This window comes from Pectinophora gossypiella, chromosome 12 (genome assembly GCF_024362695.1).
Source record: "Pectinophora gossypiella chromosome 12, ilPecGoss1.1, whole genome shotgun sequence".
In the NCBI taxonomy this organism is placed as follows: domain Eukaryota; kingdom Metazoa; phylum Arthropoda; class Insecta; order Lepidoptera; family Gelechiidae; genus Pectinophora; species Pectinophora gossypiella.
The window spans coordinates 8,727,305-8,752,878 of record NC_065415.1 but is presented as its reverse complement, the minus strand read 5'-3'; the positions used below and the strand labels follow the sequence as shown (position 1 = coordinate 8,752,878).

The following is a 25,574-nucleotide window of genomic DNA, read 5'->3' as shown; positions in this document are numbered from 1 at the left end:
TATTGGTTTATCATGAAAACATCTTGAGTATAAGTATTGCTATCAAATAAAAAATGTTTGATTCTTTTTTTATTCGAACGAAAAATGGATTTAAAGTACCTTTCTGATTCTGTACAAAGACGGTTTCCGATTAGTAGCCATAAACCGTATTTTCGTCTGTCCGTTTGTCTGACATAAGGTCTCAAATCAGATTAGTACTTTTTAGGGGTTGTCCTTTAGTAGAAGACTGATAAAGTCCAAATTATTATCCGTGATTAGCAAAATCGAATTGATGTCATGCCTAAAATTATATTTGTTATTTATCATTGTGACGTCCTTCAGAAACAGTAAACATTGTATTTTATTGGTATTGTTAGTGGCGCTTGTTGTCTTTTTATCTTGCATTCGGGTAGAGCGTGCAAAAAAATCATGACTATTATTAAATCGCTCGAAGTTTATCGCAAAATGAGATTGAAATCACCTTTCATCATTTCAAAAAAATACCTACTTACATATAAGACTTGGCTGTATGGGCATAATTCCCTTTGCCTTGCCTGGGAAAACAAAAAATGTCTATAGTAATGTAATCGTGAATCATGACAAATGTAGTTAGCTCCGCAAATCAAGGGTAGGTGTATTATTTTGTGGAAAATCATTCTTGCAATAAATATTCCTCTTTATGAGTAGAAACCAAGTAGTAAGGGTATAACAAACTAATATCACAAATATCGTAGCCCGCTCGACTTTTACTCCGTCAACCAGTTATTAGTGACTGACTTCTACATCACACCCCGGACACTTCATACAAAAAAACCTCGTTTTACACAGACACTACACTTTAGACATTATCGTACACGCGCATCTCTCTGTGTGACGTCTAACGCCCATACGATTGCAGACTAAAGTTACACCGAGGGGGTGAAGTAAACCTAGCTCAGCCGGTGGTGGTGGGGAGCGGAGAGTTGCCGTTCTATACATAGTTTTTTTGCTTATTCTATGACTACACTGCCTACGAGTACTACTGGACTATTTATTTCGTAAACATTACAAACTATCTGATTTCTTACCATGAAGATTGAACTGTTTTTGTTGTGCATTAACCTGACCTTACTTATGTGTTTTGTGCATTTTTTAAATTAATTAAGTTAATTACCTATAATTTAACCTTCGAATACTGATTTTCGAAGACTCATTCGAACTGTTCCATAATAGGACGTCTCGATAAAACATATCAGAGTGATACAGATCAATAACTTTATCAGAGACGTCCTAATCCTTAGTGCCGATAAAAGTAACGTGTTATCATGGCGTTTCTGATATGGCGCACTTGTTCACCTATTATATGAAGAACCAATCAAATTTTTGGAACACAAAATCTACGTGCGAACAGAATCTACTTACATTTCAATCTGTATCGAAAAGGCACGTGCGTATTCTTATTAGAACTGTGATGGCGAATGTCACGGTTGAATAAGGTACAATACTAGATCTATTAATTTGTCGTACTGTTTGCTCTTTGGAAATTTTCTTGAACACAGACACATCATAAGCTAAATTGTATTGCTAATTGGAGTAGAGGTCCACCCATCGCAAGATAAACTAAGCGTACCCCCGCGCATCCCCGAGCGTTTTGGTTCCTAAACCACACCCCGGACACTTACAAACAAACAACCTCGTTTTACATAGACACCACACATTGACGTCATCGTACACGTGAATCTGTGTGTGTGACGTCTGACGCCACACGATTAAAGACTAAACTATGTCCGAGGGGGGTGAGGTAAACCTATCTCAGACGCTGATGGGGAGCGGAAAGTTACCGTTCCATACGTAGTATTATTCCTTATTCTATGCCTAAACACAGACAATAAATATTACTTATTACTTTCTTTGTCGGATATAAGGTACATTAGCATGCTTTTGTATATACATAGGTATTTATTATTTGGTGCATTTAAAGTGGAACTACAAGGCTTTTTTAAAATGTGAAAACAAAGTGTTTCTATTCCATAAACCTTAATAGTAGGTACTCAATACGATCTGCATGTTAAGGTGTATGTTGCATAGGTTAACAATCTCATAATAAGTAAGTAAGTATAGTAGAAAATATCAATGCTGACTTCATTGAATATATGTAAGTATCTAAGAGTTGTAGACATTAATATTGTCAACGATGTCGTCATGTATGGAAAACTTATCTCACCTGTTTATAAATAGACGTTGATGAGAGGTTTCAACAGCTGACTGCAGGTATAGGGCTGCCGTAGGTCCCGGTACGCTGAGATATCCCGGTTTACTTCTGTAAATCTGATCTGAATCTCCAACATAGGTACTCCAAAACACAATCAGGTTGCAAAAACTTCAAAATAACTAATGATGTTATACCAGTAACGACCTTGAGTAGTCCTGGATGAGATACCATATTGAGTTATTACTAGAGTTATACAACTTCACGGTTTTTAAAATCGCAAGGTTTTGACTGGACTGGATATTATAAATGATGCTTGTAGCAACCCTACACTAGAAATCTCGAAGGTGCGCCAGAGATTAACTCTTTCCTTATCTTGTCATATCTTTATCTGTCTTGCTTTTTCTTATGTACGTATTATGACAACTTCGATTCTAAGAAAGTCACAACTTTTTATCTAGTGGTCATGAATCTTGACAAATCTCGGTCACTTTTAGGTAAACAGAACAATACCTACTTACTGAAGTAAGTACCTTAGTAAAATCTTTACTTTTTTACAAAAATGTAACAATAGAATTAGTGAATTTTACAATAGAAACGATTAGAATTAGGTAAAAACAAAAATTTGAAGAAATGAAACGTAATATAGAAATATACGTAGATTTAAGATTTTGACTTCGAGTATTATTCGAGGGAAAATTGATTATGAAGTTCGAATCAGAGCACCTATTAAGCATCGCAAAAGGTATAGAATTAAAATTAATTTTAAAAAAACTAAAAAAAAAATCGTGAATTTTGCGACGGAAAATCCCACTTGATTAACTAATTAAAAAACTCAGGATCATGGTCTGAATCATCCCCTTAGAACACCCTGTATATAGGTATAGATACTCGAGTCTTATAATATGGGTTCACAACACAACGCATGTTGGTCACGTGATTTTAGAATGCCATCAGAGTATCACGAATGATATACCTACTTACATACTTTATATTCGGGTACATGGGCAAAGTTAAAAGTTCAAACTTTATATCTACAGTAAACAACAAAAGTAGAGCACTCGCATCCGCAGCGATCGGTGCGTGATCTATTTTAAATAATAAAATGGGGCATACCAAGAGTATTTCAGTTATCAAACATGCACTTTGAAACCGGTTATCTCAATTAAGATTCATGTCCATTGAGTATGAGTCAGCGAGTCATTCAGATCTCGTGTCGCGAGTGGGGCCACGAAGGCCGCGATAAAGACCTTGGATTTTATAGAGATTTTGTTGGATATTGTATCCAATGCCGCTGCAACGACTTACTACAAAGTGAAAAAAAGTACCTACTGTTCGGGGCTGCGGTTTTTGTAGTCAAAATACGTTCTTGAATTTTATAATTACCTATTTATTTGCACACGACACACACATGTTACATACACGGTGTTACAGGAGGAAGAGAAAGAGAGAGAGCGAGCTTAAAGTTGCTACAAAAATAAAAAAAAATATTTTATTGTTGGTGTTGCCAACACCTACATTTTTATTTTTAATTAGTCACGCAGAGGCTTTAAGACGGGATATTTATTATGGCGGATTTATATAAATCCGTCATAATAAATGTTGTTTTTCATGGACGGATTTATATAAATCAGTCATAATAAATATTGTTTTTCATGGGATAATATTATCCCGCATTTTGTGTAATTGTTTTTCTTTTGGATTTTATGAACTACGCGACCATAAGTAATGTTTATTGTCCACTAATGGCAGATGTATTTTAGTGATTAGTGAAGTTGTTGATGACAATATTTAAATGTAAACGGAGAAAATTTGGAGACGAAAATGGAGTTTTCAATGCGGTAGTAGATAAATAAACATAAAGCTAGATAGATTATAATGATTATTTATATGAGATACTTTCCTTAATATCTTTAGTTTTTCGCTATCTTTACAGTAGCGAGATAGATGCATTTATCGCTAGTTTCTTCGCCCTACAAAGGTCGCAGGCGGCGCGGACTCGCGAGGCATTCGATGCAAATCCATCCATTAGTCTAATGCTTCACGTCCGGTGCAACCCATGTTACCTTCGCGTGATGTACCTACGACGCCTCGTAAACAATCCACTGCCAGTACCTGTCTCTATTACGCCTATTAGCAACTTCATATATGCTAACAAAACCTGTCCGTACCAACTACTTATCAATCCGCGTTCACAGATGACTTGGCATCACAATGCTCAACTTCTGGAACACTGAACAATCTGTAATCGCGAACACAAAGTTTTTTTGTTAGTTGACATGTCAAGACGCATCAAATGTTAATCTGGATCTTTAAGGAGCACATTCCCGCTTGGTTAATTTTACTCAATTTGACAGCAATTTATTTTCTTGCGTTATTTCTTCTGGTAAACAAAGCTGCCTGAGTCAGCGGTGGCTGCGTAAATATTTTTATTTCGAACAACTTGTGCGCTTTGTTTTGCAAATGACTCGGTGCTCTGTTTACTTTGAGAGTGTCGTGAGCTGATCCATATGGCATATGGTGTTGTGTCGCTATGCTGTAATATACTCCGAACAAATTAAAAGATGCAGTAGCATCGAAAATATTATACTTACAGTGGTTCTCAAACGCAAATTGATTTAAAAGGAGTGTTAACTTGGCAGGTTGAAGACAATGACCCCATACCTCCGAATACTTAAACAAGAAGGCAATTGGGTGGGTGAGCTGTAGGCTGTAAATTTCGAAGGTAAGTCCCAAAAAACATATTTTTCAAATTAAATTGACCTATAGCAACAAAGACCAAGGTGCTGGGCAGTTCACACGCCCATAAAGGTGGATTCCTGAGTAGGTATCTACATTATATTGTAACTCTTATACCACATACTTGGTATCTAACAAATTCTAAACCTTTTCGTGTTCTTATAAAGATTAGAATTAAGTGTTGTTTTTCCTGGTACATATCTTGGCAAGTGGGCGCTGTGGTCAACATCTAATCTTGATCATACCTACACAGCATGATTTGTTGTTCCAACTCCACTGATGACTAATAACCATTTAAAACCTTAAGTATATGCGGAATGCTTCACATGTTGCCATTTATGTCTTTAAGGACACTCGAGGACAAAGTCGTAAAGAAGTGGCTTTTGGAATACTAAACAGGTGTAAAATGCAAACGTGTCCTGTAAGGACGTAAAGGAGAAAACGCTGAGTACCTTCATTAGTAAGTTCGTGCGAAGCTCATTACACTCCTTATTATCGTTAATTTAGGACAATGAAACGCTTCCCAAAAAGGATTACAATGAAAGTACGGCGAACAATTAGATTACATACAGTAAGAGCATTATAGAGTATTTGTGGATCAGAGACTACTTGGGGATGACGCACAAGTGTTTAGGTACCACCAGGGAGAGTGTAAATAAAGCATCACAGACAAAGCATGGTTATCGTACTAGTATTACTCAGCGGTCAACGGACGAATCTCACATTCGCTATATTGATAACATTGCTATTGTTCTATTTTTGTTATCGGTTTATAGTAATGTTTTGTTACTGGAAACAATAAGTAATCAGGAAATGGTGCAGATTGGTAAACAAGTCGATAAAGCTATTACCGAGAATTTAATAAGGAAAACTTATAAGTAACTCACCTTCACGTGCTGGTGGAAATGGATGAAGAAACATTATTTTGCAACATATATTACCTTACTCACTAAGTATTTCCACACCTAAAGTAACCGATAAGGATTGGAAGAAACGTAAAGTTATGCCATTTAGGTACACAATTACAATTACACAGGCATGCAATGGAAATAGCCTGCGTTTAAATTCATGCTGATTTTATTGATCGTCGACCTCTTGCATAGCAGATTACGCTCGGAATGTGCACTGCGGCGACCTCACTGCAACACACATTGAATGATTTGCTAACAAAGCAAAAAGCATCAAGATTCATGAGCTCGCAATGTGTCACAGACCTCTGCTCCGATGATACTGAGACAGGAAATAAATTGCCGTCATTTATGCATTTACCAGCGCACTCCTTCAATGAAAAGATCCCTCCTAAGTATTTTGTTTTGTTAGGTAAGGAGGTACCAATGTTTTCATATGACACTTATCTTGCCAAGCTTTATGTTAGTTGTGACATCTTTGGATCTTTGATCATTTTGACTTTCGTAATGAGTACCTAATGCATGTACTCTTGTGTGAGTATGTGCTTTAAAATACATAATATAATAGTATTTATACTAAGTTACATCCAAGAGTCATTCTAAATCAGACTTTGATTATACAGAAAATGATGAGTCAATGGGTACTTTAATTAATCAAGGAAGTGACTGTTCTTGGGCTTTTACATAATATAACGCTTTATCATGAGGAGTCGATGTGATTGTATGCGTGAAGCTGTACAGTTATGCTCGTAAGCAAAAGTTGACGTCAACCCAAGTGACATCGACTACCTAAATTGGCAAAACAAGAATTCAGGTTAACGCTCGAGTTCAATAACTTCTTTGTTTCAGCTCGTGATTTTATGAAATAGTACCACAATCACGGAACAAATACCGATATGTTCGACCTCCTTCCATACAGTTACTGCAATGTTTACACACGATATCATAGCTACAATTCATTGATTCAGTTTATTGTCACTAGTGCCCGTGCCTCGTAAAGCTTATTTTATATCTCACAGAGATCGTATATCTGTTATTGGTATTAGGTTTGTGTAGTTGAGATGCCACTACGCGAGTGGTCCGATCTCTTGATGGATTGATGAAAGCTCTTTGAAATGGACTTATGACTCAACGAGTTTCTGGAACGGGAATGGCATTTCTATTTGGTATCGTGAAGGTTTTCTGTTGGCAATACTGCTGAGTATTGCATCGTGTTTGTTTGCATAAGCTAAATTTGTTCGGATCGATTGGCCGCATTTTAACACGCGCAGCAGCTCAATCGCCGGCGCTATTTAACTTGTGAACATGTAAACACGAGAGCGTTTACGAGTTAGAAAATTTCTTGTGAAGTTTATATGATGGTTATTGTAAGGAACCGCAGGCGTGAAGAGGTCTTAATGATAAATGGTCGCGTCAGTATATGATTTGTTTTACGATCTACTAGATAGTATCGTTTTACAGTGTTCAGTTACAGTTAGTTTGTCGAGATCGTGCTCGGTGCAGTGCTAAAATATTTGAGCGTGATCCCGTTAGTCGACTGCGAGCTCGCCGATGTGCTCTAGGCCAGAGTACACAAACAATTTTGGATCAAGCACCAATAACAAACCAATCCTTTATTAGGCTTGCAAACCTTAAAAAGGATAAGATTACTTAATTATGCAGATACCGATAATACTTAATATTTTCGGTTCAGACGAGGAGCGAAAACCTTTAAAAAACGGGTTGGACGCATAATCGAAACACGTACACTAATATGCTATGCCTGGGAGGAATTCCGGTCAAGGTATATAAGAGGACACTTTATAAGAAAATAAAATAACACCGGGAGAATATTAAACAACTCTTTACTCACACCTGCAGGAAAACTGTCCAGAATTATCATTATTTATTATCATACAATACTAAAATCCACGTCCAGGTTAGCAGACGTACAATTTGGTCCAATTTTTCCATGTCTCCACATCTGAAAATGAAGCGTGTACCTATCCAATAGTGGAAAGTGTTAGGTTTTTCATATCGGACTAATTTCATCCAAGCAGAATGAATCTTAGATAGATAAATAAAATGCTTCATTGAGCACAATGGACACAAGATACAGAGATAAAGACAACAGACACAGAAAGGCACAACAGGCGACCTTACTGTAATCTTACCGTATTGCAGTTTTATTTTTGCGCATGTAGGGCCATAGATTGGCGACCACTGGTCGAAATGGTCGGTGGTCGAGTCGGCACCTTTGTTCATTGACCCGTACATGGAGCGGAACCAACTCCACTGGAACCCACTTGTTCTCGTTACTAATAATTTATGGTTTCTCCATACAAACAACTTCGGTTCCCATTTAAAACTAATGGTTGTTTTGTGATTCTGATCGGTGAAGATATACTTTTACTATTTTGGAGTCGAAAGTAAAAAAGTAGAGGTCAAATTTTGTATACATACTTCCCCGCTGGGCCTGGGTTCTGATTGTCTGAGGCTTGATAAGTCATTTGATCAGTTCTGCTAATGCAGCGGTGGATCACGCCATTTCTAGTGTGAAGAACTTAAGGTGATGTTTGGTTAAGTATCACCTTCAGTCCATCATAAGTACCTACTTATCTGACTTGTTTTTAAACGATTCATCTTCTTCCATCGTGTGGGTTGTGAGGTGGATGACCAATCTTAGCAATTCTGGAGTCAGGAATATTATTGAGCTTCCAAGGACCCTGGAAATAGCTCATGGAACGGCTAGGAACTTATATCAATAGATAAGTAGTAACCGAGACCAACTATTTGACGTGTCTTCCGAAGCAAGGGATACTTTCGGACGAAAGTGTAATGAATTAGGTGATTAGCCTGTAATTTCCTGACCAAAATAGGGATCACTTTGATTTTTGTAATATGACCCGGAAAACGGGGTTCAAACTCAGTACCTCCGGATCATGAGCCCAACGCTCAACCACTGGACTACGGAGGCCGTTGACTTGTGACCGAACTGGCATGATTCACAAAATGGCACGAAATCAACACGAAATACTCGGTTTCTGTCAAAGATTAGTAAAGAGTTTCAATACTGCGTTGTGATCTGTTTGGTTCTTCTTAAACCTATGACCTAGGTACGTTAAGGTCCTTTTGGATAGCGAAGCGACTTATCAGCTGCCAGAGATTATGATTATGACATACGCAGGTAATAGACATGGCATTCCTCAGCTTGAGAATTATGTGGGAACATGCATTCCTATTTATAGAAGATGGCTGCTCAATTAGATTTGAGTGTCGTTCATGTTGGCCCGCCAGTTGGCAGAGATGCGTTGTTGCCGAGTCATAATGTTGGCTGGTGCAAGTCTTGAGACCAGGCGTAAGTCCAAAAGCGTATTATTATGTTACGTACTTAGATGGTAACAGAAAACGTGATGATTTGTAAGCCCGACCACCTGCAGCAATCACCTATAATTACGTTGGCGGTGTGCTGACGTACCCAAAATGTAGGCGTACGCTTTTGCATAAAATTGGCTATACGAGCCATCACAGAGCACACCAGAGAGCAGATTTTCGAAGCTCTTGAATGACAATGATAAGTCCACCAGCTGCTGTCGCTGCAGTCGAAATCGACTGTCAAGCATCATCATCATCAATTCTTGATTCTGTATAATTTTCTGTGATGAAATAGTTTACTCCGTTTTGTTTTATAAAGTTACATTTTAAGAGTTTACGAGATGAATATTTTCATAAAAGCAGTCTGTCTTGAGAGGAGATATTAAATTCTATACATTTCCTTATAAAGTAACTCAACAAAGGCAGATAGAGAAATTTCATGGAAAACAAAGCCAAAAACAAAAATAAGTAATAGCGAATGATCTTCCTTCCTGTTTTAGACGTATAATCCATATGTGATGATTCATTCAGGCATTTACGTTTTAGGAGGATAATGAAACTATTTCACAAGTTTACCACCACCAGCTCCAACAAGCCCGCACCACCAGTTTAAGTTCACAAGTTTAACCAGATCGTAGTGGCCTGTCTTCTGATCACAGAAATTACTATGTCAATGGAATTTAAAGCAAGTAATGTAGGTACCTAAATGTTGCTGTCCTGATGCAGAAGTCTTTTTGTCTTAAAAAAAACTATCAAGGATACAGAGTACTTCCAAGGCAAGTATTTATCTGCGTTCGCTTGTGACATGGGATGATACTCCAAAGTGCGGTCGGCATTCCACCGCGATCGTCCTCGCCATAAACGGCATCTGTCGCCATCGCTGGCTTCGCTGCGCCGGCGCATGTGAATGCACCACTCGACCGTTTCGCACACCACCACTATGGGAAGGCTGGTTTTTTGACCGCATTCTCCTCCAACTTGGTCTCGGGACTCCCGACAAGATCCAGAAAATGTTGCTCAGATTTATTTCATTACATTAAAGACGAACTTGATAGCCGTAAAAAGTAGTACTGAATCATCGCAACTCTAAGTATGGCAAGGGAACGTTCAAGTCATACAAAGTGGCATCAAAGTACTAAGTAGTCTATGATTGTGAGCAGTGTGTTTCAACAGGTAACAGATGGAATGAGGATAAAGGAACGTGGAAAAATAATCCATTGCGGGTTTTATACTCACACAGCAATTACCGGGAATTGACGGTATGAAGTCATATTTTTTTTGTTAATTAGGTCAGTTAATCCAAAATTTCCTTTTGGTTACCTGTTTCAGTGAGATTTTGTGGTGCGTGATTTCATATCGACAGTCTTTACCTCGGGGTCACCGTAATGTGTCAGCTGAATTTCAATGTGAACGTATTTTCCTTGTAATAAACCTGTCTTTGCCTTCGTTTACGTCCAGTTTTAACGTCCAAAAGAATAACTAAGGGTAACTTCACGGGGGGACTTAAATACACATCGATCTTGCTTTTATCTCTAAAATCCTTTCGGACTGAATAGAACTCGTTTCTTACCCAATAATATGAGCGACCGAGTTCACCCTAGAGTTCACTTTTCATATTATGAGAGCACGCCCCGCCATTCCTCTGAGCTACAGTTAACGGCTGAACGATTTTGCTGAATACATCAAGAACATACTTACCACTTTAACAGACTCGTAGACGTTTGTCTGCAGAACTTATGCTCTGAATAAAACAACTTTCTTGCTTAAGTCGATCGCTCGAATCACCCTTGAATGTAGCAGCACGTTTTGCCATTTTGCGGTGCTGGAGCACAGCTGAGCTAGTTAAAAGCAGCTATTTCGCTATAATATCAAACTATGTATTTATCTTGGTCTTACAAGTGTCTCGCTGTTGGGATTGTGCTGTATGTAGATGGTTCGCAGTGCGGCGGTCGGTCCCGTTACTGCGAGGAATGGGACCATCAGTGCGCCCACCATAACTTTTTCTTTGCATACCACTGCAGTAATATGCAGTGGTTTTATATGAAAAACCTGAGTAGGCTTATAACGACCTTGTTGTTAAGTAAAAAGCCTATTGAAGTTTATGAAGGAGCGCGAATAGAAGTGGCATAGAGTAGTGAATAAAATTAAATAAGTACTTATATCAGTTTATCAACTTCAATATATTCATTTGATGCTTAAAAATTCAACAGAAAATATAATTTGTCCATATATCTGGTAACTAGATGACGTGTAGAGGCACCAAGCCTCTGGGTAGTGTATCTGTTCATTTCGTTCCATCTAGCTAGCGCCGCTAGACATTTCCTTTCCTATCAATTTTGGTTTGCATCAAGAAAACGGTTTTTGTCCGCGTCACGATTCGCCACACACGCTTGTAACGACCAATCAGTTTATACTCAGCAATTTATAGCTGTACCCACACTTGTCTTGGAATTTAGTTTAAGTATAAGTTGACTCGATCAGAATGTAACGTAATTGAGTTTGAATTTGTTCCATCTCTCTTAAATTGTATATCAGTTGTGAGAGGCCAAGCTAAAATTGACTTTGTAATGTTTGATTATTACTTAGGTTTCTTAAACACTGCTTGTATAATGTATGTGGCATCGTGTAGTAGTAAACAGAGAACTAATTAATATTTTATGCTAGACACCTGTACAGTCACCAGAGGTATGTGGTACCTGCCTAAGACAATGACAATCGTTAATTCGTGCGCACGCGCGCGCCAATGTCTGTTTCTTATTAAATAGTTTCCTCACAGTTACCTACCTGGATACCCGCGCCCAGTCTTATTCCGTTCTTATAAGAATGAGAAAATACCACTTAATTCAAATGTACCTAGGTAATAAATATTGCGTTGGGAAACGAGTTTCATTTTAAATATTTATTATTCAAAATCCATAAGAAATAAGTTGATACGCTTGAAGAGATTTCAAGAGTTCTTAAACCGGAGTACGCGCGTGTTATTATTTAAATTTCTCAATTCAGCACACATCTGCGACCCAGTTCTTGCTCTAAAAAGAGCTTCTTACAAAAACATTGAATTACACTATGAATGGAAACTGGATTGTATAAATTAATACGTAATTCGGTACGGGCCCTGTATTAGGGAGGCGAATAATAGCTAGCGAAAAATCTAAATAATATCAAGTATGTGGCCCTGGGCCCCCTTTTAATTGCGCAACGTGTGTCGAGCGTGTTCGAACATGTATCCCCAGATGTTGTATTATAAATCAGCATCCTTTTAATGTTATCACGAATTATTTTGGGGTTCAATGATCACGGAAAAAACACATTCCTCGACGTTCTGGAGCTTAAAAACATTCCATCCATTGACGGATTATAAAATTCCAACGATCTACGCACAAAAACGTCAATTGTGAAGCGAACGTAACACGCACATGATATACAACGACGTAGAATTGTCACGATGATGTAAACGGTACCTTTATCCCGTCGTTGGCTTTGTTTAGCTGACCACAATACCAAAATGAAGAATGCAATAATTGAAAAACTACAAGTACCAAGTTTATGACAATATCCACGAAAGGCAGCGGCAGCCAACGACCTCGAAGTTTCGGTCACCATTTATAAAGTCAACATTTTTTTTTCGTAACCAAAAGAAAATCTCCATTTGGCCAATAATGAGAAGTGGTGATCTCATGGCTCCCCGTCAGACCAACTCAGTCACGCGACCAAAATAACTTGTGAGCTTGAACATGCTTCTCCCGAAACGGTGCTTCGTTCTGTGGGCGGAAATATAGGCCAGTTCCAACTACCATCTGCGTATAAAATTTACGACCGATAAACATCTACTGGAAAGCGATACTTAGGTTTCCTATTGTCTGTAACACTGTTGTAGACTTGTTAGAGAATACGCTCTTTATTTATTTATTTATACTGATAAGAACATTAGTTTTAATTAAAACAGCTTTAAGATACGTACCTTAAGAAATTTATGATACCGATCATAAAACAAACGAAAACGCCTCGATATTTTTCAACACAGTGGCAGAGGTTTTATTCAAAACTGAGATCCCACGAATGAGGCCTGAAAATTCACAAGAACCAACCTACCTATCTTTGTCAAACACAACGACTTCTCTCAGAATGTGCGCGAGAGTCGTATCGATAAGATGGAATTTGTACGTAATTTCTCTAAGAAACATAGTAAGTAGTGATCATCTGGTCGAGTTGTCGCACATGAGAAGAACAAAAACTCGGCACGTACCACATGCATTGATTGATTCTCTCCGCGTGGGGTCCACATAGCTTCGTTCGACGGTGTCTAGTATAGGTACCTATTATGTTAGTTTTTTCTGGATTGTGATCGTTATCTTTATAATAAATCCATTTGTGAGGCGGATTTTTAGGCGAACTTGGATATTAGGTACTTGCTCTAAACTATTCGAGAGACCACTAAACATACCGTAACACAGCATCACGCCGTATCTCCGAAGAGTTAGGCACAGGTGTTAAGTATAATACACCCACCACCCTGATCTCTTTAAATTTAAAATGTATCATTATGTTCCTATTATTTTTAATTCAATGTATATACCTGAGTCTCCACCGGACTTCGTATTTTTAATCTTTACGCAAAAATTGTTATACCATAGGGCTACTGCGATACAGGGGAAACCCTAGTGCAGAGCTCGCTATTAACTTGTGTTAATTTTACTTTATTTGGTACTTAAATAAATAATTTTTACGTTACTTAGGGATAAGCTCGCCTATGCTTTATCTAACGATAAATTATATGTAAATTTTCTTTGTATTCTAAAGCAATGAAGAGTATACAAACAAACAAACAAACAAACTTACTTTACTTACCCTTGTTTTTTAGGACTCCACCACTAAACGTAGTGATTATATTCCCTTTGCAGACCACTTTCAAGTAATCCCCCATATCATATGCCTACATACCCTAAATACTTATTTTGAAGTGAAGAATAAGTTTTAGACTTTGAAACCTATTACGACGATTAAGTTTATCTCATGAAGAAATCAAAGCTATATCGAACCTCAAGACCGCTTTGTCCTCATAAAACAACTTGAAACTTTCAAATGAAGAGGATATTGACTTCATAGAAATTTCACATATGACTCAATGCATAGACCTAGTTGATGGTGAGTGATAATTGTAGGAAGAACAGTTAAACTTTATAGTAGCGCTCGTTTGTGGGTTAACGATCGCTTTGAAGTTATTGGCGAGTTTTTTGGCATGAGTTAGATTGGAAAGGAGGCTGTCCGTTACTGAATGTTTACTTTTGTTTGATGTTGAGCGTATTAAACTTATGATGAAACTATTGGATATAACTAACTCAACTAATACGGTTAACGTACTTATCAAAAAAAGTCCAATGATTTGACAGATACGGAATTAATCAGGTACTTTAAGCCCAGAAGAACTAATCATCAGAAATAGTAATACTCTTTATTTGCTTTTGAAAAGGGTATATTAATAGATTGCATGCAAATATTGTTACAGTTTAGAAACATTTCCAATAATTTTATTTCTGTTAATGTTTTAAATAATTATTAATGTTGTACAATTTAAAACAAAACAAACACATCTTATAAATAAAACACCTCCTCCAATGCGTCACATCGAGGCAAGGTGCCCAACAGGCTGGCAGCATTACCCCTCTGAATCGCCAGGCTAATCCTCTGACAGAAATAACTACCAGCCCTAGCATCTCCCGAAGCCCCAATAAGACGCATTGAGAGATCCTTAACAAATATTTTTGCTTCTGGACCCCAAGGACCCAATAATTATAATTTATATCATTTACACCACATTTTCATCAATTCTTTTAGTATCGCTTCATTAGCAAGAAAATAAAATTTATAAATATCTACAAAGACGCAACCAGAATTACTCAACTAACTCACATTACATAACTATACATAAGTAGCTACAGTTGAGAATTTTGTCATAATCGAGGTAATAAGTGGGTCATCGACTGGCGACCACCGGTACCACATACCAGCTGCTGATAAGCTGATAACCGGGGTGTGACAGGAAGTACCTTCTGGGCGGGGCTCGCTAATGTTTGAACTGTCACTCGTTCTAAGAAACCGTTCAATGGATTTAAACTCATGTTTGTAGTAGGCAATTAGTCAATATTGGAAAAGTTGGAATTCTTTGGGAGTTAGTAAATGTCACGCCATTATATTTTGTTTTAAAATTTGACTTTAAAATTAAAATCGCCATTCTCTTCAGGCTTATAAGCTCATGTTTTATATACTTAAATAAGTATTATAATTATTATAGTAAGTATATGATAGAGTCATCCCTCTGTCGATTTTAACAAAATGGTCGTTATTTTATTTGTGATAAGAACTTTCATCCCTAAAATTTCAAAAACAGTACGACTATTCCCACTCGTAGCGTTTACTTTTCTTGTGTTAGTTGTGTCAATTACTGAGATTTTTCTGACTTTTCTTTCATTAAAACTTTACGTACCTATCCAAAACAACGCTCTCGTTGATGTCTTTTAATAATAATAATAATATAATAACTTTATTGCACAAAATAAGAGAAATACAAAAATAGTATATGTTTACTTAAAACTAAAGGTGTGCAACTAAGGGTGTTTTGTATGTCAAATTATAAAAAAATGTTATTAATATTTATTATTTTATACCCGATAAATATATAAACTCTTATAACTGGTTAATGAAAACAAGAAGGACTTGTGTAAGACAATATTGGCCATTAAAATTACGATGTTTCGAAAATACTATCACGTTTGAGATAAAGACTTACTTAAACAAAACGTGTTTATTATCGAACGTTCTTTCATTACATAAAACACTAATACATTTTAATAAAAATACGTGAAACTTTCCTTAAAAATAATTACTAACCAGATACCTAGTTGTTTGTTAGTAATTATTTTAATAAAGTAGGCACTGATGCTGATCCCGGTACACACCAAGTTTAGTTTAAGTTATACCTGTCAGTTTCTCATTCGCCGAAAAGGAAAGGGACGGGTCTCTCTCCTATCGTGTGGGTTATGAGGTGGAGTACCAACCTCATCAACCCTGGTATCAAGGTTACTATTGAGCCGCCAAAGGCTCCTGACATGACACACACACAGGGACACAGGGGTGACAGGGACGGGTAATCGACAGACATAGAATTTATGGAACATGCGTCAATTTTAGGCAGAAATATAAAATACTTTTCCGAAATTTTATATTGGCCAATTACCCGACAGAATTAAGTTGACAGCACATGTCGAACGGATTGCATATGAGCGAGATGCCTATTTTACTTGTCCGAATTATACTTTCATTTGTCTTTCCTTTTCGGCGAATAAGACAATGCCGGGTATAACTTCAAATAAAATTAGGAGGTGTCTGTAGGAATCGGGGCCAATAGACCTTTAGACTTAGACATTACTACCTACTTTATTTTACAAATAGATACCGATATTGTAACAATTCCTAGAAGTTCTACTCTTATTAATTACCATCCGAATTACCGAAGAGATGGAAATGGTTTCCCGTCCGACATCTAACCACAAAACGGCTCGGTTTTAATTTTCAATTAATGAGCCTTATTTTCCAATACTAATAAAGATACTTGTTATATTTTGCAATGTTGATCGGAACACCATCAAATACTTTGTACTTTGCTCGGAAAATATCTGGGAACCATTTTACTGTTGGCGTGTGGTGGAAACTTCAATTGGCAGGTCTGCAATCTCGCGATCTGACAGCGTAATGGCTGCCGAAGCCCCGTAACTATCTCTTGCGCAGAACGTCGGGAACTTTTCCAAATCCCCGCTTATTATTACTTCATTATACCTTTGCTATTGTAGGTATATAAAAAGGCTACAAGCCTACAAACAAACCTTTGCAAGCCTTTGTAGGTATACAAGCCATAAAAGGCTATATATAAAGTTTTCACTAACACAGTTGGTTCGACCACTGCAGACGGCGATACGGCTCACCACCTATCGCGATGGTCTAACAGAAAGCTCGGTGAGGCGTGGGTATTTAGTTCATCTTGCGATGGATGTATCTCTAACTACAATATGGTCGTTAGCTTATGTGAACGGCCTCCGTGGTCCAGTGGTTGAGCGTTGTGCTCACGAGCCGGAGGTCCCGGGTTCGAATCCCGGTGGGGACAAATCACAAAAATCACTTTGTGATCCCTAGTTTGGTTAGGACATTACAGGCTGATCACCTGATTGTCCAAAAAGTAAGATGATCCGTGCTTCGGAAGGCACGTTAAGCCGTTGGTCCCGGTTACTACTTACGGTTAGTAAGTACGTAGTCGTCACATGAGTCATGTCAGGGGCCTATGGCGGCTCAATAATAACCCTGACACCAGGGTTGATGCGGTTGGTAATCCACCTCACAACCCACACGATAGAAGAAGAAGCTTATGTGATGTTATATGTAGGGACTTAATAGTTATATAAAGTTATATAGAGTACATGCTTACTGTAATCTATATCGAGCTAGGCAGAAGTTACGACCTGCGTTGTGTTTAGTAGTTATAAAACTTGGGATTGTTTCGAAATATTCACACATTACTACTTACTTCATTATCCCTTTACAACTGCCTCAAGTTCCGTATAATTTCATCAATTTCGAAGGCATGACCATATAAGAAGGAATTGGGGCTCTCAAATTGGTCATTAAGGTGACTTAGCTGGTGCGCGGTGCATGGGACGTGGGCGAGGATCAAACGGTCTCTGACTCACTGTATTCTAATGCAGGTACTGGGGACTCCAACTGCGTAGGTATTTAAACGTTTATGGTCATCCAAGGCGATAGTGTCGGTTGGGATAATTGAAAATTCTTATGTTTATTTATTGTTGACTTTGACCCGTCCTCGCTTCGCTCAAGTACGAGTTGATTTACTAATATTGCGACTCCTTAAGGAACTCAACGGAACAGTTTATGTCAAGTGGCTTAGTAGCGATTTCCTATCAGTAAAAGACTTTTCATAATTTATTATACTAATAGTTTCCGTGATAATTTAAAAGCAAAGAAACGAACAAGCTAAATATTTTTTATAACAAAAAGAAAATCTTATAATTATATCATCTCATGATCATATCTCACAATTTGATATGATATATTTTAGACTGGGTTGGTTATTGGGCTGGTTTTCCCTTTGCGGGTTGGAAGGTCAGACAGGCCGTCGCTCCTGTAAATAATTGGACCTGTCAAAACTTCAGGTTAGGTAAGCGGATCCTGTGAAAACAGAATAACGTTAGGGATCATGATTAGACTGATGATAACCACTTCACAAAAGATTTTGCTATTTGTTTACTGATAAACAGTCATGGTGCGGCCAACCCTTTTAGTGTTGATGAGCATGAGTTTTTGTCTGCATGCATAGCTGCTGATCTGATCTGTCTCGTTTTCAGTTGTCGTTATTAGCGTTAGCGAATCTCTAGCAGGAATGTTGACATTTTCTAAACGTCCAGTTGGGAAATTATGATAAGCACTTACTTGGTAGAAACTTGTAAAGTGGCGGCAATCCAGCATTTATTTCGCAAACCTGATAACCTGATACAGGTTTTTATAAGCCTCTACATTCAGTCGTTATTTGTGTATATATTGAATAGTAGAGCGGACTTGTATCTATATTTCTGATATTATTAAGTTTCATATATCGCTATGAAGCTCCTCGCAATTCATAACATAAATACTTGTACGTACGTATATATACGTTCCTCTTTGAGGATCACGCCTCCATAAATATAGTAATTGACCTTTAACAACTTAAAAAAATAGATTTACATGTTTTAACTGCTAGAAACTGCAGTCTGTATTTCTGAAGTGACCTAAAAACACAACAATCTTAAAGACTTGGCAATATGTAATGGCAGAATCGAGGCCCTGCCAATCCGACGTGCTAACACGACCTAATCCCGACGCATCGGGCCCGATGGATCGGGTAGTGTAATAAAGCCTCTATATAAATTTAGGATACAATCAATCGTGTAGATGTCGTCGTATTCCATCAAGTAGGTAAATAATTGAAGTGCTAGGTCGATGTCTTACAACGATGTGATTTCCTGTAATTGAATAGGTCACTCGGTGCGGCATGGGAACTCAAAAGCCTTCGCGAACTCACGGAAGTTGTAAGAATCAAACAATTATTTGCCCTCTCATACTTTATGGTATCGTTAAATCTTAATACAGCTGGGAGAGCTTATGGCCAGTGCATTGAAAACTGTCAGAATAGTTACAAGACACACCACCAGTACCAGAGTTTCACCATTTGCCGATAACACAGAACTTATCTGCTAGATAGGCTGTCAGAGAATTTATCAGCCATTGGTTAAACTGGCTGTAAAACAAAAAGCTATTAAGAAAAACCTTAATAAGCTTATGCTCTCATGTTGTAGATTTGTAGAAGACGATAAAGCGATGTTGCACTTTGTGCCGGCAGCTTACAAGTATCTTTAAGTTTTTCTTTCTTATTTTAAGATGGATACTAAAACTAGCTGCGATGCATTGTCTACAGTCTGGCCAACCTAAGAGGTCTAACCCTTGTAAGTTTAATATGTAATGTACGAGTCGCTTGTAGGAGTTCGATTACATTGGTCCTTTGTGGATACTCCCGCGGCCCTGTACTAACGATCTTGATGTAACTGTTAAGGCGGTACAGGGTACTTGTTTCCAACTGAGTTAACGTCAACAGGACCTGATCTGAGGCTCGGTAAAAACTTGATCTTCCCGGCTGCGCGGGCGCAGAGTGCGGACCAAAAAGACGGCGCATTCCATTGTTGATTGGAAACGAGTCGCGGTCGCGCGCTCCAATGGGAATAGTCGCGCTGCTCGCTATATATGAAACGAGTGGAGTCGGTATCAAATGTTACCTTTATCCAGAAGTGTTTCAAGGAAAGGTTGACAACATACAGATAAAGATACATATAGATATAAATACAGATCAAGTTGTATTTGGCTGTGGTTGTTTGGCAGTCAACCCGATTTATACTTAATACAGCCGAAGTTAGATACTGTATAATCGTGACTCCAGTACCTACTTACCTATTGTAGAGGTTTCATTCTGTACGGATTTAAAAGTAAAAAGAATATTGTGTTACTGAAAAAGGGCACAGACCTCCTGGCCTTTTAAGGTTAAATCAGAGTAATTCTTTCATTGTATTAGTTCGCCTTCCTTCGTTTCGATTGTCTTCCGATTCCATTGTTAAGAATACGGCTGAGTCATTAAAAACTTACCAGAATATATTTTACCGCACGAATTTGAACGAAAATAACGCACCAGATCCTTTTGGTGAAATATGCACTCTAGACTGAAAACCTACTTTTTTTTGACGTGACTTATTGTACATTTGCCGCAGATGGCATTAACTACTTGGCCGGACAAATGGGGTGCGCTGAAGGCTCTCATCCGGTACAACGTTTAAGACAACAACTGAAAATCTACAGTTATAACTGTAAGTAGGTTTATTACTAGGATTTAATATCATAAATTCAAAACATCTAGACTTGCAACCGTAACATGGCAACAGTATAACGCGCGCGACACGGTAATTGGACTAGTAGAATTGGTTTGGTTCTCGAGTGGCCAATAGGGTTGGTTCATTTATCGCAACGCGTGCGGAATACGTGACGCAGGGTATGCGTATGGTAGTTGTCTCTTTTTCGCATTTAACAACTTGGATGGCCCATTGTGTGTATGTCTGGGGCATGCTACGGGGGCAGGAGAAAATAATAAATGTTTCTTTTTTCTTTATTTCTTTCTTTCTATCTTTCAGGAGTCGGTATAATTACACAAACAGGCTACTCTTAAAGGCTTTTTCGCTGTGCCAAATTGTGTATTACGAGTACTAACTATCAAGTGTCGCATGTAGAGGTAGAGGGAAGTATTAAGTAACATTCGACATAGCACTTAATGTAACACGATATAATAAATTGTGCCGACATTTGCGCGGTATGCAGGCGTGTCCACGGTTCGTGGCTGCATGTGGCTGCAACGACCCAGTGCAGGGCGTAATGCGGTGCAATCACCGCGCGTTCCCGTGAGAACGCGACCGCTGCGCAGACGCAACGCCTAACGCGGCCCATGCGAATACTTGCCCGCTATATGCGGAAATTTTGGAGGTATTTCAGTTGGTTGAAAGGGTATTTTCAAATTGAAAACTAAAAGGTACTTATTTTATGGGTGTAGGATTTATCATACCAAATGTAGCTTTGTCTTACTTGTCATGTTACCCACCCATTTAAAGACACAAGCGTGAATTATTTATAAAAAAAACACAAAGTACTAGGTATTATACTTAAATCGCTTGACAAGTTTCTTTAAAATTTAATAATATTAAAGTTTAATTAAGCTTCAATGTTTTTAATTGAATATGTTAAAAAGCAATTTTATTAATTCTGCAGTTTTTAATGGAGTAATACACCTTTAAATCTTTCGAATTCATATTACATCTAACCAATGCTTCGACTGGCTTCGAGTTTAAAATATAATGTGTAGGCTATCTACATAACATAATATTATATCTACGCAACGGCGCATATACTGAAGATTACAAGTATTTTGTAAGTACATACTATACGTGTACCTATTATCCGTGCGCATAAGAACCTAAATAAAATGTTGTTATCACTTAACACTCACTAAGCTCCGTTATCTGAGATTACGAGAGCAATTAACTGATAACAAGTTGGTTATGTACAGTCAAATTAAAATCGCCTGCAAATAAAAGGGACAAAGAAAATTATAACTTTTTATACATAAATAATGAATAAGTCCAAGAAATACTGAGTAAGAAGAAGAAAGAAATAAAGTATTTATAGTACAAGGTGGTGGTGGTAGTAGGATTCCTTCCATTTCGTCTTTTATCGCTCATTTTTAAGTTGTCAATCTTCTTCTGTCGTGTGGGTTGTGAGGTGGAGTACCAACCTCATCAACTTGCTGTCACGGTTAATATTGAGCCGCCAAATCCCCTGATATGGCTCATGTAACGACTATTTACTTACATCAGTAATAAGCAACCGGGACCAACGGCTTAACGTGCCTTCCGAAGCACGGATCATCTTATTTTCGGACAATCTGGTGATCAGCCAGTAATGTCCTGACCAAACTAGGGACCACAAAGTGATTTTCGTGATGTGTCCCTACCGGGAAACGAACCCGGGACCTCCGGATCGTGAGCGCAACGCTCAACCACTGGACCACGAAGGTCGGGTAAGTTTTCATTGTAGGTAGGTTATATACAGTGATATATAGATAAATAAAAGTGAGATATTTCTTGATTCCTAAATTCATTCAGTATATAATTTCAGGAAATTTTGACGTCAGTTATTTTTTATGCTGAAACACGATTAGATAGTTTTCATTGGAAAAAATCCTGCAATTAAAATGATAATGGCAGTACAATTACATACTTATACTTCTAAATGAGGTGTACTTTTATAAAAAAAAGCAACTTATTCATTTCGATTATGATGTAGGTACTTGTTTAATAACTTAGTTCATCTAATGATAATAGATATAGGAGAATGCGACAGACCGGGTTTCCTCGGCTATTTAACTAATTTAGTTTTAACGAGTTTGGGCTCGATAGTTGTACCTAATCTATGTCTAATTTAGAACGAGTCGACGTCCCTTAATCGCTTGAAGGTCGGACGACCAGCATTCCATTACGGAAGAAAGGGTTCGACTTTCGGTTCGATGAACACGTTTTTTACACTGTTTATGTTTATACCAACTTTTTGCCTCGCTGGCAACAAGTAGGTAACCTTTTATTTTCCAGTTGGAGGAAGCAGTATAATTGGAGCGTTTTTATGCTAACTAAAGCATTTGCCTGGGAATAAAGTGAGCTTCGTTTTTTTTTTAAACAACCTGATAATTTGACAAAGTTACTTGTAAAACAAAGGAACTATGTAGGCACTGTGGTTATCCCTACTTTGCAATCTTTTGTGTTGTGTGGAACGGTTCATTTGGAGACCTTGATATTTAAATCCACTTCTGATAGGAAAGGGAATCGTGCGCCTTTTGTAAGTAGAGCATCTACTACTTGTTCATAATGACTTATAGGTACCTTAGATATATTATATGAGTACGTGTTCCGTACTTACCTATATGAAAACAAGTAATAAAGTATTATCTTCATGTACATGTGCTGTTTTCAGATAAACGTTATTTTCCATCGAAAACAAACGTCTCATAATGGGAAAAGTTTGTTTTCCTGCCTTCCCGAACACGTCAACTCACTTTACCCATGGGAAAATTTCCACGCAAAGTTCAAGTAAAAACTTCGTGTGAAAACAGCGAACAATGTATTTGTGACTACGTTCAAAGAAACGGTTCATTGAAGCCTATCATAACTCCAGTGAACAAAGAGCTCCTCTGCTCCCCGCGCCATAGTACTTGCTCTTCAACAAAAGGGCCAAGCTTCGGTTTATTTAAGGTCAATGTAAACTGGGCGACCCGTGCACATGCTGCATCCATTGAGGTCCTTTCACACGGTCAAACGCGACAAAAAATAATACAAAAACCGTTACGCTCTAAAAAATATTCCCATAACTCATAGACATGAATGTCTCATTGACGAATATGTAGTGCCACAGGAGATAAGTGAAATAAGCTGATGCAATTAAAAACAGATAGTAAAATTTTGGGTCACTTATGTACTAACTCGTAGTTTCAGTGCGTATATTACCGTACCTTAGTGTAAAGAGGATAGTAATACAGAGTTATATGAAACAAAAGAAGACAAAAAACACTTAACTACCTAATTAAGTAATTTAAAAGTAAATACTTGAGTCGGTAAAAAGATTAAAGCTCTTTTCAAGAATTTCTTATTAGAAATTCAATTAGTACCGAACCTGCCTTATAATTGTTTACATAGGTAGGTACTAATTATACTACCTAAGTCGGGACCGTGGCTCAACGGCTGTTATGTTTTAGGTAGACGTTATCTACAACATACAAAAGCAATTATAGATTTTCTCAGAAAATCCATAATTCTCTGTCCCATAGTAAGCAGGCGCCACAGATGTACCGCATGTGCGTGGGATCGGCACCAAACTCCCATGAATGGACGCCCATACGTCCCATAACATTCTCACGATTCATAGAAATAGATAAAAACTTATTTTTTTACCCATACAAAGCTGAAAGCGAACACACAAACACAATTTACGATAAAAATAGAATCACGATGATACATATTGTCAAAGGTCATATTAAGTTTCTGATAATGCCAACACGAATGCACTTACATTGCGAGCATTCCCTTGTCTAACTAAGAACAGTATTAATTAGGTAGGTATACCTACATAATATAAGAGAATTATTGCTAAGTACTTTGTTTCTGCCATTCCAGAGAAGAGATTACACGTATTTAGCAAGTCTAAGCGACGGAACAGTAAGAACAGCCTTGGTTATCTCGCGAGGAATGCGTGAGAGCGGAGTCGGGTGCATTAAGCTATCACGCCATCAACGCCGGTCTGGTCAGCATTCTTCGGGTCCGGTGTCCGGCCCAGGAATGTCTGCAGCCACCAACCCGAGACGGAAGGAGCAGCGGCGGAAGCGGTTCATGGAACCGACTAAAATGTTCCAGTACGCCTCTAGAACCATCCGTTTACCGCTCAAACCCAACCGTAAGCAAAGGCGATAAGATCAGATTTGGCGGCAACGAATTCACGAACTTACTCGAAGTTAGTGACTGTGAAATTGTATCTTTGTCTCGACTCCGAAGATCACAAGTCTCACATCATGAGAATTTCATTTTTATTCCGTGTGTGTTGATGTTATGGTCGGTTTTGCTTTGCAGGTGTGTTGGAGATACGGCTAGAGTGGTGGAGAATGTTCCGTGCTACAGCGCGTAGCCGACGCGCTCTACTGTGCCGTGGTTCCTGCCCTGTATGGAGTATGTTTTAGCTGCTCTTATTTTATTAAGTTCTTAAAAGTATTCAGATCCAGTAACAAAAGAACGGGAATCTTCACCACAACCTTAATGAGCTTGCATAGCGTTTTATACGTATGTGATATATTTTGATTGTTGTAAGTATTTCAGCAGCAATAGATCTATTCTTCAATATTATTAACAGTATTTTTTTCTTCAAAAATATGTGGCCAATTGGCCAATGTCACAATGGTTATTTGCGTCTATTACTTACCTACAAAGACACTCACGGTATTCCTAATCTTCAAGCTTCATTATTCCATTTAATACGGTTAATGCAATTAGTATTGACAGTTCTGCCGCTAACCGACGCGCATTTATTTGTGTTTTGACAAGAACTGTAAATATTCTCAATATGGTAAAGCTTTTAAACGCGTATTTGCCCGAATGCAGTTTCGCGCTTTGTCAGGCCCAAGACCTCCTGCCGTGTAAAACTTTCTCATGGTATTTTGTTTTGAAATAAGTACTCAA

General features: G+C 38.0%; 1 long non-coding RNA gene across 4 annotated transcripts in view; it reads left to right on the top strand.

Moving 5' to 3' along the window:
* LOC126371396 (uncharacterized) overlaps positions 1–25,574 on the top strand; it is a 64,775-nt gene that overhangs the window by 38,825 nt on the left and 376 nt on the right. The window contains exons 1-4 of one of the 4 annotated variants that reach the window (XR_007567027.1): positions 4,208–4,278; positions 4,810–4,892; positions 24,522–24,798; positions 24,972–25,408. This is a non-coding gene — a long non-coding RNA (uncharacterized LOC126371396). Of the gene's footprint in view, positions 1–4,207; positions 4,279–4,454; positions 4,893–24,521; positions 24,799–24,971; positions 25,409–25,574 lie in introns of those variants that run through there. The other 3 variants (XR_007567025.1, XR_007567026.1, XR_007567024.1) reach the window with 3 other exon arrangements.